Source organism: Talpa europaea (assembly GCF_964194135.1).
Source record: "Talpa europaea genome assembly, chromosome: 14".
Lineage (NCBI taxonomy): Eukaryota > Metazoa > Chordata > Mammalia > Eulipotyphla > Talpidae > Talpa > Talpa europaea.
Genome location: NC_140082.1, coordinates 89156087 through 89174443, shown reverse-complemented (window position 1 = coordinate 89174443; position 18357 = coordinate 89156087).

Below are 18357 nucleotides of genomic sequence, written 5' to 3'. Positions count from 1 at the left end.
CCTGCACCAGAGCCTGTAAACTCCTGATGATAGGTGAGTAAGATGGTTGGTTCCACGTGGAACTCAACTCGGCCCATGTTCCATGGATACTTTTTGAAAGAGGGGGAAGAATCATCTTGATTTTAGTGCATAGTCTTGGAGTCTCAGGATTTGGTAGAAACTGGAGCAACAAGTGGAAGAAAATTCTCACAAAACTAGGGCTGTGCGTGGCGGGGAAGTGTCCTTGGTTGGAGATGCTCCTGCTGGTAGTTTCCAAGGCCAGGACCAGCAGTTGGCCTCATACCAAGAAAAACATGGCCTAGACACTCACAGGACCTAACAAACAGGGTGAGTCAGCAAGTGAGAGACTCCTGTCAAGTAGGAGGGCCCGTCACTCACCAAGGGGTCCTGTAGCCTCAGGACACGTCTGAGTATTTCTCCTTGTGATGGGCACCAAGTTGTATTATCAGTATTGAGTGCTTTTCATGACACTTTACCCTTAAAGGAGGGCTCAGGGGATCCTTATGATGTATTGATGGGAACAAAATAGAAGTATGCTGCTCCTGGAAGGACACCTTTTATAAAATACAAAAAAAATTGGCTTTGTACATATATAGTTAAGGTAGACATGGTGGTTTATAATATGCTTGACATTTTTGTTTCACTTGTTTGTTATTATGTTTTTGAAAGTGGTAGGAGTCGAAGATGCCTTTGCTCCTGCAAGTTCCTGTGTTAATCTTTAATGGCTCTCCCTCATCCTTGATTTATCCCTTATCCTTGAATTTGACATTCTTGAGGACAAGGGTCCTATTGTTTTTTAGTGTTGAGTCATATATACCTATTCTGCTGACTTTCTTTTTTAAAGATTTATTTATTTATGCATACAAGAGCTGGGGTACAGGCTAGAGGTGTGGGGGGTGAGAGGGTTCACCAGAGACAGAGTGGGGAGCAGAACAGGCGGACTGACTGAAATACACTGCTGAGGGGAGCAGCGGGCGAGTCAGGAGAGGTCTGCTGCACCATATGGGTTGCTCCCTGGCTGGGGATTGAACTTGTGCTGCAGTGGCTGTGGTGAGCTTCATAGAGTGTGTCTTAACCCCTTGCGCCACCAGGGAGGCCCCTATTCTCCTGACTTTTAATGAAAAACTTAATGATGACTGAAGGAAAAACGGAGGCACAGATGCATGGGTGCTTGTGTATAGAGACCTATGAGACGACCCTCTCCCAAAATTTATGAGTTTCTGACATGGACTTCCATTCCTTGGAGGCTCCAGATCTTATACCACTGCTTTACGTTTCCAGTAATGCCTTCGAAGATTTTTAATAAACGGTAAAACAGAAACTCAGAAAAAGAGATGGGAACTAAAATCACTCATTAAGTTTATTTCAGGTCACATTGTGTTTTAAAATCTCATGCTGCTCTTTTAAAGCACCAAACATTAAAAAAAAAATTGATCAGTAGTCTTTTGAGATATAATTAACATAGCATTGTTATGTTTAAGGCATGCACTTTGATTTGATATACGTATGTATTGCAAAATGATGACCACAATGAATTTGATTGACATCCATCTTGTCTCACAGTATTTTTCCTCGTGATGAGCACCGAGTTTTCGTATCAGCTTGAGATCTGTCGATCTGTCACGTGCTGGAAATGCTCCATGAAGTGGAATGGTCTCACCACTCGAGCCAAAGGCCTAGAGCCACAATATGAATTTATTGGGGGTAAATCCACTTTACGACGATATAAGCATACAATTCATCTGGCAGAAAAGAGGTAAAGGGCAAAGTGACAAACCTCTTGGCAAAGCTTGGAGGCTGGCCACACAGAGCAGGTGAGGCCCAGCCGGAGAGTTCCTGGCACCGTCCCTCTGCAGTTGCCACTTCACAGTGCAAGAGTCCCTGGCGCCTCTTGCCCTGAAAGGCCTGCTGTCCATAAGCATCTCCCGTGCTCCCAAATCCGGTACCGATACTCACGCCACTTTTCAGTGTGTATTATCAAGACCGCCTGTTCATTCTAATTTAGGTGGACCTTGCCTTTCCATGCCCATTAGTATCTTTGTAAACAAGTGGTTGTTTTTCATTTGGTAACTTCAGTCCCTCTGTCACAATTGCCCCCGCCTTTTCATGGTTGTTACCATGTCAAAAAATAAATCTCCAGGGGCCTCCCCGGTGTCCACAGCCACTGCAGCACCAGTTCGATTCCCGGCCGACCAGCCAGGGAGCTACCCGCATGGCGCAGCAGACCTCTCCTGTCTCACCCGCTGCTCCCCTCAGCAGTGTATTTCAGTCAGCCTGCCTGTTCTGCTCCCCACTCTGTCCCTGGTGGATCCTCTCACCCTCCCTCCCTGGCACCTCTGGCCTATACCCCAGTGCTTGTATAAATAAATAAAATCTTTAAAAAAAAAAAACTCCACTGCTCAGAATCATGATAATGGTAACCCATAAGACACAAGTATGTGCCTCACCCTCCCAGACAGTTAGAAATGGAAGAGGACAGAAGGGAACGCAAACCAGCCCTTGACTTTCGAAAGCAAATTGGTCTATGAATTGCCCAGTTTCAATTCTCTGACTGGCAAATTCTAAACATGGCCTGAAGGAATCAGAAGTAAGCCTGGTTCTGACTGATCATGGCCAAAGCAGTCACTGGACCCCCATCTCTGCTTTGCACAGCACCGTTTGGAAAGAGGTCGAGCAAGCCAGTGCTGTAGCTGCCAGCTGTACCAAGAGGAAACCTCAGCTGACACATGCCTGCTCCTGAGTGCCAGCTATTTATTCCTTTTGTTTTCAACCAGGCAACAAATCAAAAGAATTAAGGGGATTAAAAAGCAGATAAAAACTCAGTGACTTCATACATCAAGAGGGCAGTGGTGATTGGACTCATTTCTGGCCAAGGTGACGGCACAAAACAGCACCCAGAAAGGCCGCCCAAGGGGACGGAACCCTGGAACCTGCCCCTCTGCCTGCTTGACCAGCCTGCGCCTCCAGACCAGCTCTGCTTCAGGACCAGTGGCCAGAAGAGACGCCGGTCAAGTCCACTTAAGGTTCAAGGTCTGCAGTGTCCCCGCCGCAGAGGGTGTTGAGGACGATGCTGGCAGGTGTGCAAATCTGGCAGCACTTTTAAAAAGCATTTTGGCAATAAGAGTCAGGAGCTTTAAAACTCCTTTGATCCATTAATTCCACTTCTGGAAAGCAATCCCAAAGACTTACAATTTAAATATAAAAGCTCATGTACATCAATAGAGAGCAAGGCTTGTACGTAATTCAAAATTTAGAAAATAATCCAAATGCCCTCCCATGGAGGGGCTACTAGACATTGTGTTGGATCATGGAAGATTAGTCCTGCATGAACATGGTACCTGGAGTGAATCATGCACTGTCCTGTCGGCCAGTAGAACGTTCAATCCAGGACGTGCTGGTCCAAACTCTGTTGTTCTTTAACTCATTGGGATGCCGCACCCTTGTCATGGAAAATCTCAACTACCTTGGTGTTAAATCCTCAGTCATTTGGGACCTCCGTGGTGGCATAGGGGTGGAGTCTCAGCCCTATCATGCTATGACTGCTGGGGCCTGAGTTCGATCCCCGGCTAGGGAGCTGACCCACATGATGCAGCAAACCTCTCCTGTCTCTCCTGTCTCCCCTCAACAGTGTGTTTGAGTACATCTGCCTGTTCTGCTCCCCACTCTGTCTCTGGTGAATGCTCTCATCCCCCACACTTCTGATCTACACCCCAGTTCTTCTACCCCCCCCAAATAAATAAATAAATAAATATATCTTCTGAAAAATAATTTAAAAAAAATACTCAGTCATTTGCATGGCTTGCTGTTGGTTCATGTTAAAGTCAAGGTAGTTGAGATCTTAAGTTACTTGGGAATTGCTCTGTTTCCTAAAATGTGTCCTGTGAATGCATCCAGACTTTTAATATATGCATAAAGTCAGAAAAGGTTGAATTTTAAAAGGTGATCTCCCAGTCTGGGTGGGTGTGGACATGCACACTCTGAATGTGTTAAATGAATGCAAGCACATTTAATTAAAAAACAATTTTAGACACCTAGAGGGTCCTGAGCTGTGACTATTTCCTTCTGCCTTTTCCCAATATTAAATGTAGGCAGTGAAGTAGCAGGGCCTGGTGCCAATCACTAGAGGACTTGGTTATTCCACTTTCTGGAAGATATTGGGATAAGATATTAACTTTTTATTTTTTGAGGTCTCAGTTTGCCGCTAGAAAGCTGATGCCTAATAATATTTGCACTCTATAACTCTATTTGGTCAGGGGAATCTAAGGAGATAATATGTGGAAGAAACTCATAAGCTTAGTCATTCTAAGGTTGCTTTAAAAGTCTTTGGAGTTCAAGTGTTAGCGATAAAGAGCCTTTAAGGAAGTAACAGCAACAGCAACAGTCAATCTAAAAACATCCTTGATGTCAGCATCACAGTCCTGTCAATTGTGCTGTCACTTATAGTGGCTTTTGAATCAATATCTAAATAATGTCTATTGTGATTAGCTGATATGATTCTTGAGTTTCTTTTATTCTGTAGAAATCCTCTCTCTCTCTCTCTCTCTCTCTCTCTCTCTCTCTCTCTCTCTCTCTCCTGCCACTATGGGGGGTAAAAAAGTCCCATTTTCTGTCATTTTTCTCAAAGTCTACATTTTGGCATCATGTTTTCTTTTCTGTAACTGTTGAGCCTTGATGGAGATATGATCAGTTTCATGTCTGATTTATTTTTAATCTTCATAAATGCTTGCCTACACTTTATCTCTTCAAGAGCACCACAGTACTCCTTTTGATGTTAAGGTTCGTGGGTTATCAATTCGATCCATCCATTTTTAAATTATCCATTGGCCTTCCACCCACTAATTTCAGTTGGCTCACTTAGCAATGATTAAAGATCATTACCTAGATATCCTATTACATCAAAGGGTGGCGGATGGTGATATGCTTTCATTCTCTGTGCTCTTAGAACGGAACTGAAGGATTCCCTTTCACAAAGAACGTTGACACTTTACTATCAGATGCCTTGAGACATAATTGACATGGGAAGATGAGAAGGAAGGATAAATACTTGATTTCCTGGTCCTACCTTTTCTTTTTCTTTTTTACTAGATTTCAGAATAATGAGTTTATGTTTTGACAATTTTCCAGAGTGATTAGTGAGATTGATTTCTGTGTCGTCATGAACTCAAGGATGATGAGCTCTAATAGGATAAGCAGATTTCCTTTTGATATTATAATTGTTCCTTCTTTTGCCAGTAGAAGCCTTTTCACATTGGTTGTCTGTGTCCTCTTTGGGCAAAACCCCAGCAGATAATGACAGCTTTCTTGTTTTCTGATAAATGTACTTTATGTTTCTGTGTATGTTTTTTGCCTCAAACTGGAATCAGAAATTTCACCCAAAAATTACTGGTTCCTTTTAGTGAAGAATAGTATGTGCAGATAACAATTTTGAACTCAAAAGTTACTGTCAGTGGGTGTTGTTACCACCTGCAGAGCATTGCAGTGGACAACACTGTGATATAACTGCTGATTTTCATAAAAACTAAATATATAATGTAGTAATAAAATATATCAAATTCAAATTTAAGATAAAGGATATATTAGCTTACTTGATTTTCTAATTTTAACTTTTTGTATTGAAATCTTACATTGATGTATTTTTAGTAATAAGTTTATCTTAATAATATATGTATATATACATACGCACAAAAGTATATTAACAAAACTGCATTATCATTAACAATATGAGTGCTAAATACTAGTTATGGTTCGGTTGGATTGCAGTTCTTTTTGTCCTTGTACTACATCCCACAAAGCTTGTATAATCAAATAGTATCTTTATAGCCACTGACTTTATAGTTTGAATAATTTGAATCGTTGGTTCTCTTTCATTTTAGTTTTTTTGGTTCACTTTTTTGGAAAGATTTATTTATTTATGCATACAAGAACTGGAGTACAGGCCAGAGGGTATGGTGGGGTGAGAGGATTCACCAGAGACAGAGTGGGGAACAGAACAGGCAGACTGATTGAATTACACTGCTGTGGGGAGCATCAGGTGACTCAGGAAAGGTCTGCTGCCCCATGTGTTTAGCTCCCTGGCCGGGGATCGAACTCGTGCTGCAGTGGCTGGCAATAGCTTGATAGTGCTGTCTTTAACCCCTAGGCCACCAGGGAGGCCCCTGGGTATCACTTTTATTTTAATTGAATTGAATTTTATTTTATAATTATGAAGTCATTTGCACATTTCCAAAGATACAACTGTTAAACATGGTAGTTTTTAAGAAATGCAGATCTCATCCCATCCTCTCTACCTTCTACCCCTCCCCATATAAAACTGCTTATATTAAATGATCTTTATCTCTATTTATACCTGCATCTAGTAGGCTAGATGCAGTCAAAGAAAGTATTATTGAATTGGAAAAAAAAAATGCCTGAGGGAATTACTGATTGTAGCCCAGAGTTAGAAGATACAAAAAGAGAAGAGTAGTCAAATCCTTCAATGCAAATTTCAGGTACCAAGAAAGATTGAAAATCAATGAGCTAAGAAATAGTAAGTATAAAATAATAAAAAAAAAGGCTATAATAAGATTTCAATTTTTTTTTGGTAAAGATTTTATTTATTTATGCATACAAGAACTGGGGTACAGGCCAGAGGTGCAGGAAGTGAGAGGACTCACAAGAGACAGAGTAGGGAGCATAACAGGCAGATCTACTGAAATACACTGCTGAGGGGAGCAGCAGGCTAGTCAGGAGAGGTCTGCTGTACCATGTGGGTAGCTCCCTGGCCAGGGATTGAACTTGTGCTGCAGTGGCTGCAGATAGCTTTATAGGTTGAGTCTTAACCTCTTGTGCCACCAGGGAGGCCTATAATAAGATTTTTAAAGGAAATTAATGAAGCAGAACACAAAGGAAGAGTAGAGATACAATATACAAAGAAACCCGCCATTATAAAAAATGAGAACATATTCCCTAAAAAACATGAAATGCATGAGAAGTGGTCCCAGAGCAAAAGGGGCCACAGCAACTCAGCAGCATTCTGAGGATGGACTCTGGGGACAGAAAAATGATATTGGGGAAAACCAGTAAATCCAAATAAAATGTGAAGTTCCATTGCATCCTCTACCAAGCTTGTTCCTTCTTGGTACCACAGTATCAGAAAGGGGAACTGGGTGAAAGCATATGAGACTTCCTTGTTATATATTTGAAACTTTTTGTAAATCTAAAACTTCTGAAGTTAAAAGTTTATTCAAAAATAATTATTATTTTGAATATAATTATTCAAAAATAATTATTAATGTTGGAGAGATGTGTCAGATCTCTTAGGATTTCCTCCTCATAGTTATCATTAACTGGGAGATTTGATTTTGTAAGAAATCCACTTAGAAGATTTCCTGGAAGGACTCAGACTTAGGAGATTTCTTCCACTTAGGAGATTTCCTGGAAGGACTCAGACATGCTCAAATATGTGCAGAGCTGAGTGATATAATGAGGAAGCAGCTGGATCACAAAAGAAAAAGGGGCTAAAGGAATCAATGTGCAGACTTCTTTTGCTTTCTGCCTTCCACACATAGCTCATACTTGTCCCATGACTGGAATAAACATGAAGCATCATGTCTGCAATTTTCACCCAGAGAAGCCTAATCAGAGCCCAAGCTTTTCATTGGGGGGTGTTTATTAGACAGACTAGGACACACACAAAAAGTCCAGACTCCCAAAGGAAAGTCAGGTATTCAGCATAAACCATATAATTTGTATAGCCCCAAAACTGTGAACCACTTTTGTTATTAAATGTTATGATCACTTTCATTTTTTTATAGTTTCTTACTACTCCATATCATAGTTTATTTTACCAGTCCCTATTTGGAAAATTTGGGTGTTTGGGAAGTTTTGAATTACTTAATACATCAAAGTGCTGCAGTGAATAGCCCTGTGCATACTTTATTTCAGACTCTTGTCAGTGTATTTTAGGAGTCCACTCCTAGAAGTGAAATTATTTGGTCCCATGGTTTTCTTAGCTATTTTCCAGGCACAAATCACTATAACAAATTCTGCTCAGTCACCTCTATTTGGGCATAATTTATCCTTCAAATCATCCTTCGATGACTTGAATGTGAGACAAGAACCATTTTGTATGTTTCAAATGTACCATTGTGCATTTTAAGGGTTCATATGTGGAAATGAAAGAGCCCTAAATCAGAGGTAAGTTATATCCCAAAGGGTAGATTTTAGTTAGAGTAGAGATGGAAAGGAAATGTTTTGAAAGAAAAGATATGTGCATAGAGAAGTGATAAAAATTAGGGTCCAGCTCAACTGGAGATAGATGGGTTGAAGAAAAACCCCACTTTTTGGGGAGATGAGTTGATAGAAGTTAGCCTGAAAGGAAGTTTAAAACAAACCACAAAGAAAAAACAAAATTTATCGTCTGTTTCCAATTAATGCATCTAGTGAAAATAACCCAATATGTCTACAGCCAGACTAAATAATAGATAATTGGATTTTAGATAGCCTATATTTCCTCGCTCACTCATTCAACAAGAAAATGACTAGTCCATTGGACATGTGAAAGTGAGAAACCTGCCCCCCTGGATGCCCTGATGACTCTGGGATGAGAAGAATGTGAAGAATTTGAGGCTTTGAGAAGTAGCAATGTTTATAGAGCAGGAGGAGAGAGTAGGGAAGGACATGCATATGGGCTGGCTCACCTTGACATTCAGGAAAATGGTGATGTATTTCAAGAGTATCTCATGGATAATGGTCAGGAGAGTTACTGATCTGAGACTCTCTGGTAATGTGTTTTAGCTGCAACATCGAGGAAGATCCAGTGATCAAGTGAAAAGACATTTCTTACAAAATCAAATGAAGAGTTAAACTATTGCCACATTAATTCATGAAGTTAAAAGGCCAGCTCTGCTTTCATTCTGTTATATTCTCAGTGCCTGAGACATCGGTGGTCAATAAAAATGTGTCAGATGAATGAATGTGAAACATATTAGAAGGTAGCGCTATAATCCCTAAGATCTTTGTCCTTCGGTTAGCCTCCTGTGAGTAACTCAGGGACTTGGGGTATATTACGATCTTCCAATGACCTGATTATCCCAGTTCATTTTTTGTAGTTTCTTACTACTCCATATCATATCATAGTTTATTTTACCAGTCCCCACTCAGAAAATTTGGCTGTTTGGGAAGTTTTGAATTACTTAATATATCAAAGCGCTGCAGTGAATAACCCTAAAGTCAGTCTGGTTGACTCTTTGTTTCAGAAGCATCACCATGCTGCACCCTTTGGTCTTCATAGTCCTAAGCTTGAAATCCTTTGGGGTCCTGTGGGTGTTTGGGAAGTTCTCATTCCCCATCTTCTTTTTCAGGTGCTTTTAACAAATAGAGTCCTTTAGACTTAGGGCCCCATTTGCTAATCAGTATAGAGAACTGGAGAAATAAAATAGCAAATGCGGGTTGACGGAAGAGCCATTCAGCTCTTTTTCCCCAATTTAATTCCCTGCAAACTTTTTATTCCCTTTATCACATTATCTGCTACTATTTGTGGCACCTAACCCCCTAAATTCATATATATTGAACCCTAAAACATAATATGATAATTGGAGGTGGGGTTTGGGGGAGGTAACTAGCATTAGATTAGGTCATGAGGATGGTGTCTCCATGACTTAAGTACTGTCCTTATGAAAAGCGAAAGAGACTTCTCTCTCCGTCATGGCAGGATGCAACAAAAAGGCCACCATCGGCAAGCCAAAAGGAGGTCTCACACGCTGGCACCCTGACCTTAGACTTCCCAGCCTTGATAACAGAAAAAGCTTCTGTTGCTTCAGCCATCCAGTCTATGGCATTTTATTACAATAGTCTAAGCCAACAAAAACAGCTTCTCAATATTCCAATGGTGTCCATTGCCCTGATATCTCAGAACGACTTTTACCAAACCTCTGTGCTTGAGACCCTGTCCCATCCTGTACAAACTGAAGTCAAGCTTGAGTGGAATTAATACAAGGCAGCAAAGGGCACTAAAATTGACCAAGGACACTGCTCGAAGAGTTTACCAGTCACTGAGTTCTTCACTTGTGTGCACAATTGTAAAACCACTCAGGTTTAGAGAACAACGATAATGGGATCTACTTAACAAATCAGGGAAAACAGAGTTACTGACGCCACAAATGACCGTTTATCTCACCCAAAGCAGTGTACAGTGTTTTAAGTCCTAAGCACAAAAGATTCCAAGATGGCGTCTTCCCACCACAGAGGACATGGAGCTCCCGCCTTGAACAATAGGCCACACCCCCCAAGATGGCGTCTTCTCTCCACTGAGGACCTGGAGCATAGGGCAGCCAGACTATAGGCCAGGATCCCTCTCACAAAGACAGTAGAAGGCACAACAGGAGATGCACGCAGAACAGCCAAGATGCCCCAGCACCGCACCAGACAAACGACACTCAAAACAGCAGCTTCAGCAGCCGAACAACCCAACAAACGGCCACACTCATGCAGCTCAGCTCAGCACCTGACTCTGGATCTTTGCCTTCCCTGTCAGGCTGTGACAGCAGCTAACTGGAAACCTCCTCACTTGCTAGGCTACTTGCAAAGCCTCCGAACTGCTCTTCTCTTGAGATTGGCTGCTGGAAGCCTCTCCACGTCCTTCAGAAGCCTGCAACAGCCTTCTCAGCACAGTGGGGGCAGAAATCGCTCACCCTGACATCGCTGAAGATCCAAAACACTGAAATCCTGAACGCTGAATCCCAGTGAATCCTGGAGCCTGCTTCTGCAGTCCCTTATATTTCACATTGTCCCTGGGGCTATCAATCCTCACCAGCATCCCTTCCAGGGGGTGCCACCTGTAACAGTCTTTGGCTTCAGCCACCAGTTACAGAATAACTGCTCTTATCCAGACTCCCTTCCAGCGTAAAGATCACAATTAGAATCAACTAGCAGGCCAGCTCCATCTTCTATTTATCTTTGTCTATTTATATTTGTCCCAAACTTGTGTCCCTTGTGGCCTACAGGCTGAACGAGCCCATTTTGGCACCCACCTTCCCATCTCAGCAGGAGTGGATATTTTATGCCATTAAAAAAAAGTCCCTGACAAGCTAAAATTAGGAAGTTTCCTTCAATTACCTTCCCAAAAAATAGCTAGTGCCTGAGTCATCCTCACTCTGTTTTAAAGTAGTTTGAATGTGGGCCTCCCTGGTGGCACAAGGGGTTAAGCACCACACTATGAAGCAATCTGTAGCCTCCGCACCACAAGTTCGATCCCCAGCTGGCCAGGGAGCAAATCACATGGTGCAGCAGACCTCTCCTGTCTCCCTGCTGCTCCCCTCAGCAGTGTATTTCAGTAGATCTGCTTGTTCTGCTCCCCGCTCTGTCTCTGGTGGATCCTCTCACCCCCCACATCTCTGGCCTATACCCCAGTATTGTATGCATAAATAAATAAATCTTAAAAAAAATAGTTTGAATGTCCTAAGTTGTGCACTTGGATCTCACACTCAGAGTCAGGCAGGACTAGGTGGTCCATTCACTAGCTCACGCCCTTCTGTTTCTATTCTCTCTTACACTGCTGCCATTTCCTGGAAACCTGTGTTCTTTCAATTTTACCCCGTTTGCCTTGTCCCCTTGCACTTCAGTGCTACTTGCAGACTCTATTTTTCTTCTCCTCTGCCATCTCCTTGGGCATTTTATCCTGGTTTATGTTTTTATGGCCACTTAAAACCCAGTGAGGGCCTAATGTACCCCCTGGGGCCTGGACCCCAAGACACGGGCTTAGATGCTTCAAGAGTTTCCAAACTGAACACAAAACCTCCACCCACCAAGCAGAGTTCTGCTCCAGCACATGCTCCGCAAGTCAGAAATGTAGGCATCATCTTGTATGTTGATTTCCTTTCCTCCCACCCATGTACCATCTACCAAAGTAGTCTTGTCATTTTTGCTCCCTAAACGTCTTCGGAATTCACCCATTTTTCACCATAATGCTGTAATAACCATCTATATCACAAACCAGGCTACCATAAGCCCCCCAAACTATGGCAGGAGCCCCCTAATAATCCTGTCTGTGAACACCCCACATCCCTTCATCCATTCTAGAAACAGGGATCTTTGCAACCACGTGTGGTTATGTCCCATCTCCCAACCTTATTTTTGAAACAAAACTTTAAAGGTTTCTTTACTTTTGCTGTTGTTTGCATTTAAAATAGAGCCCCCATTCTCCAGATCCACCTTATTATCTCTGTCTTCTCTGTACTCTTTCCATTATGTTTTTTCATTGGTGCTGTTTATTTAGGTTTGTTACGTTATTTTTGCCATCCTTCCTACCACAGGATTTTTGCACATGTGATTACCTATCATGTTAAAATTCCTTGCATGTTCCCTTGAAGCTAGTTAACTCAAAATGTAGAAGTTTAGATTAAGGTTAAGTTTAGATTAAGGTAACCTCTAAACTTCAAGGTTAACTAACTCAAGTTAGTTAACTCGCAACCTTATTACTAACTTGCTTTTTTGTAGATGAAAAAGTTATTGTATGCACATTATAATTTTATGTATATGTAATCATGATGATTACAGCACTCTTTCTATAGTGAAAAATTGAAAACATAAATGCTTACTAATATTGGACTAATCAATGTAGTAACAATATAACCTATGTTGGCATATTATTTATCCATTTAAAACATACTTAACATTTCAATGAAATGGTAATATGCATATAATTAAATTGAGTAATAAGAATGCATAATTATATGCAATGATTATATAAAACTCTCTCTTAAAATCAAACAAATATGTGTGTTTACATGTGTGTTAGTGTATTTATACAAAGAAGAAAACCTACACACTCACTCATGAATATGTAAATAGCAATGTCGTGGCAGCCAAAATCATTGTTGATTTTTATTTTCTTATTTCTCCATTTTTATATTTTGTACATCAGTTATAGTATCATTATCATCTTTATAAGCATTGATCTTTGAAGGTATTTTATAAACTATAAACCTTTGATAACTTGTGTAATGTTTGCCCAGCTCAGGGGCACAGCTGTTGAGCAGGGCAAAAGCAATGAGAAAGTGACCTTCTGGGTTCTTTCTGCCAATGTGAAGAAGACCCGAGGGCCCTCGGGGAAGGCTGGGCAAGATTGACAGACCACACACACACACACACACACACACACACACACACACACGGCGCACCCCCACCTGGGAGCCCGGTCCTTACCCATCCTAAAGGGACATGGGACAGCCTTCTTGTGGGACAACCTGAGCATATAAAAAGCGATGAGAGGGCCTCCCCTGGTGGCACAGCAGTGGAGCGCTGGGCTGCGAAACTGCCCTCAGTCTCTGCAGCGCTGGTTCAATCCCCAGCTGGCCAATGAGGGTCCCACATGACGCGCAGACCTCTCCTGCCACACCCACTGCTCCCCTCAGCAGTGTACTTCGTCATTCTGCCTGTTCTGCTCCCCGCTCTGGCTCTGGTGAATTCTCTCACCCTCTCGCGCTTCTGACTGTACCCAGTGCATGTGTAAATAAATAAATAAATCTTTTTAATAAATAAATAAATACATAAATACATAAATAAAAAGTGATGACAGTTGAGAAAGGCATCCTGAGCACTCAGGCCCTGGGAATTATTCTCTGTGACTTCATAGACACATGGGAAACATATTTAAATGTTCTTTGAAAAAGCAAAATAAAAATACATTGTACTGCTTTTTTATCAGTGAGAGAAAAAAATGTATCCTCAAAAATAATTAAGCATTATTTGTGAGAAAAAATAAAACAGGACAATTGAAAGGAAAGCTGGGTCTATAAGTTGAGACTTTGTGGCTGGGGGCCAAATTCAACACGTGTTTCTTTGGTCTTATGAAAGCCAATAAACCTGGCCCTTGATAAGGAAAAATGATAGCTCTTAAAACTAGATTAAAAAACAGAGTATGTGCTGTGTTCTCCCTGGATGGGGCCAGACTGTGTAATACAGAGGAAAGAGAACAAGAAAGAGACCACGAATCTCCGTTTATGCTCGCCCCACCTTCTGTTCTCAATGAATCATGAAGACTTTTAGAAAATTGTGTAAGTGTTTGATGAAGCAAGGGAGGTTTTTACAAAACCCAGACCTGGTAGCCATAGGCGCTCCTCCCGTGGCCCTGTGGGCACTGCTGGTCACCACCAGGAGAGGCATGAATTTTGGCTCTGCTGTTTACCTTGGACTTTGGATAGGTTATCTAAATGCATTTCTCTCTGTCTCTACTTCTACTTGAGTCTTACCTTGAGGGATTGTTAAAAACACTAGAAACACAGTGTGTAATGCAATCAAAAGACAACAGGTATTTAATCATCATCATATTTATTAAAGGACGTTTACCTTAATCTAAACTTCACTGTTAAATGCTTAGGACTGGATTTTGTTGGAAATCAAAGTGAGTGGTATGCTGATACTCATCAGGTATTATGACCTCAAACCCATGAACCATCAAGAATGACCAACACCTCAGCTGGGCTTATGTGAGCCCATATAAGGCATTGCCTGAAAGCTATGCGGTTGACAGGGCCCTTAGTTATTGAACACCCACCCATGCGTTAAACTAGACACCAGAGATACTACATCTCTCCCTTTTTCCCCAGCCATTTTTTCCTCACCATCCCTCCTTACCATGTAAAATGGCTTTAAATTCAGGGATCTTTGGTTATAACCAATGCTTACTTTGAGGTATATTTAAAAAAACATTGTAACCAAAATTATATTTTTCTTTGTACTTCTGTCACCCACAATCCTTGATGTTTTCTTTATTTCTCACTGGTCTGAGTACCCGGAGTAGATAAAATTTTCCCAATCAACAGATTTGTTTTTGCCTTGTAGACATGTTGAAATATGCAGTACCTCCTTGCAGCTCCTTCCTTGCTGTCACAGACCACAGGACACACTCTGGAAGGAGCCGTGGACATTTGCTGCAGTCTGTGTCTTTACCTCCATCCTGGCTCATCCAGTCCTTCCTTTTGCCTTAATTGTTCTCTTTAATTAAATGCCACTTTTCCTGTAGATCTCTTGATAAGCCATCTTGGAGCATTTTTGGAGGGACTGTAGTGAAGAAAGGGGAAAGAAAATAGGAAAAAAAACCTTGAAATTTATTAGGCAATAGACGACCCATGTCTACCTAAATTCTGTGGGTGGCAGAGCTGCAAAGACAAGACTTTGAAAATAATAGATCAAGAATTGGAAAATAGATGTTTAAGAATGGCATAGAATAAATATTTGCGGAATGTCTGCAACAACGACAAGGCCCTTTGTCTTGCCTAAACAAGTGAATAGCAACACGACAACCAGATCTTGGATCTCCCAATAAAGTCTGAGACAACTGCTAGATGCTTCAGGCTCGTGAAAGCAGGTCTCAGTGGTAATGTGTTTTAGCTGCAACATTGAGGAAGATCCAGTGATCGAGTGAAAAGACATTTCTTACATAATCAAATGAAGAGTTAAACTATTGCCACATTAATTCATGAAGTTAAAAGGCCAGCTCTGCTTTCATTCAGTCATATTCTCAGTGCCTGAGACATCAGTAGTGGTCTACGGTAGTTCCGGAGCTTGTGAATATCCCATGCTTTCTTCAGTCCCAAGTTGGGATGGCGGACAGGAGGCCGGGTGCCATGACAGTGCGGGACGTGCTGTTCTTGCAGCCTGCAGAAGTTCTCATGCGCTAGCTGAGGGGGCAAAACTAGAGCACCAGCAAGCAAATAAAAGATACTATATGATCAAAAAGATCAGCTTAAGACAGTACACACACCAGCCACAGGGTATTTCAAATATTTATAATTCACTACATATTTCATCTTTAAGATTCTTGAGACACGGTGTTCAGAATGTGGCGCTAACACACCCAGCCACTGCTGGCACCCTCAAAGTCATTGAAGGCACACAGAAGGTGAGAGATGAAGGAAATGTATGAAAAAGACAAAATAATCAGGACTCCTAAGGCAGTCCGCATGACTAGATTCATGGACTGGCAGAATTAAAAGGGCCCTTGCAAATCCTTTCTCTTTGTTTCACACAAAGAACCTTGAAACATAGGGAGAATTCCCAGCATGGCCATATTACTCAGGATTTTTGAGATAGAAACTTGGAGTTTTTAAACAGGATGAAGAAACAGTGGTCTGCCAAAATCAGAGTCTTGTTAGCTTGAGTGACCAGGGTCATCATGACATAGGCTGGCGTAGCACTTACCCTTTATGCCCAGAGGAAAACAGCATGGACATACATAAATGATGTTGATGGTCCTTCAGGACATGTTCTTTATGGACTCATTTCAGTGCCACACCAGAAAGAGCAAGGAGGAGGTGGTAGGAGCACTTGACCCAGACACCATCCCTGACTGCTAAGAGCTTCCATTTTAATTGGGAGACAAAAGGAAATCACAGGAAAATGTAACAAATGGTTTCTTTGCCCAACCATGTGCTCCCTGTACAAGCTATGATATTCCAGTGCCTTGGCCATGCCACCGTACATCTTACCCAACCCTGGCTCATCGAAGGCATAAATCTCCTCTGATGATGATCAGCCAGTATCTGCCTAATTTGTGGATTGACAACTCACTCTTCCCAATGTGAGCCATTCCATTAAGAACATTCCAAATTGAGGGCCTCCCTCCCTGGTGGCACAAGGGGTTAAGAACAGCACTGTGAAGCTATCCACAGCCTCTGCAGCACAAGTTCGAACCCCAGCCTGCCAGGGAGCTACACAAATGGTGCAGCAGACCTCTCCTGTCTCCCTGCTGCTCCCCTCAGCAGTGTATTTCAGTCAGTCTGCCTGTTCTGTTCCCCACTCTGTCTCTGGTGAGTCCTCTCACCCCCCACACCTCTGGCCGGTACCCAGTTCTTGTATGCATAAATAAATGTTAAAAAAAAAAAGAATATTCCAAATTGCAAAAATATCCCTTTTATATTGACATTGAACTCTGTTTCTCATTCTAGGTGGTAGTTCTTTAGATACTTTCCGGTACTCATCATGGCTTTCTTTCACTCCTGACCCTGAGTTCCTTCTATTACTCTCCAAATAATGTGGATCCAGGTCCTTCCACCACCAGAGAGCTCTCCGGAACCCAGCCCGACACTTCAGGTGCGTCTCATTGGTTCAGAATGAAGTGGGCTAATTACCTCTTGTTCTGAAAAGCTGAGTCTATTTCTGTTCTCCTGGGCTAAGATTGCATTAGTGCTTTGGCAACTACATCACACAGTTGACTCATATGGAGCTTAATGTCAATTAAAAACCCCGTGTCTTATTCACATGTGGTATTGATAAAGTCCCCCCAATTATTCATGTGTACAATTGTGGTGGTTTTCATTTTAAAATTCACATTTGTGCCTGTTAAATTTCATCATGTTATGTTCAGTCCACTGTTACAGCTTTTGGAACATGTTTGGATCCCTTTTTAGCTCTCCCTCCTAGCTCTGTGTCACGCACAGGTTGACTCGGCCATGTGTCCTTGTTCAAGTTATGAACAAAAATGGTGACTATGTGCAGGCCCAACTTGTGATTCTAGAAGGGTGTTCTTTCAAGGTAAAACCTATTCATTGGTTGTCAATCTTTGGGTCTCGGCATGGTAAAGGTGGACTTGGACATGAAGCTTCCTGAAAGCGGACAGCAGTAACGAGAAAGGAGACCCTCCTCAGAACTGCCTATCTCACTGGAGCCCAGCAGAGCTGCATCATGAACCTGAGATCTTTGTTTTTCTTAGAAGAGTCCTCTGGTGGTAATTTATAATATAAGTCAGGTTTGAGCTTGTTGGGGAAGGGTAACTGACGAGAATTTTAAGGATTTAGTTCAGCAGGTCCGAGTTGGTAAAGAATTCCTGTTACTGATGGAGACTAGTTCAAAGAAACAGAAAGATTCCAAGGAGAGAGGTGTAAATGCTGCCTAATTGGGCAGTGCTGAAGAATGTCCAAGCAGTCAGGATTAATCCTCGCCATGGCTCCGGAGCCTAGAAGGAAGCTGGTGTTAATTACCACCGGATGATGTGGCTGGTTATACGTCTTGTTAGGGGTGAAGTTCTTGTAGTTGGGACTCATTAGATCTATAGATGAACATCTGGGCCAACCATCCGAAAGACAGCTCCATCAGGAGCAAATCCTCTGCGTTTAATGAATATCTGAGCCCAAATTTCTATCTGTTTTCATCAGGAATTCTCGTCAATCCATAAAAATTTAGTCTTAGTTTGGGCTGCAGTGGTGTGGCACCACGGAGGGGGTGACTTACGAACAGCAGAAACTTATTTCTCCTGGTTCTGGAGGATCCAGCCTGGTTGGGTTCGGTCAGGAGCCTCTTCTGTCATCATCTTGCAGAAAGAAAGACAGCTAGACATCTTCTGTGGGTACAGATTCCACTCACCTGGGCGCCTCCCTCATG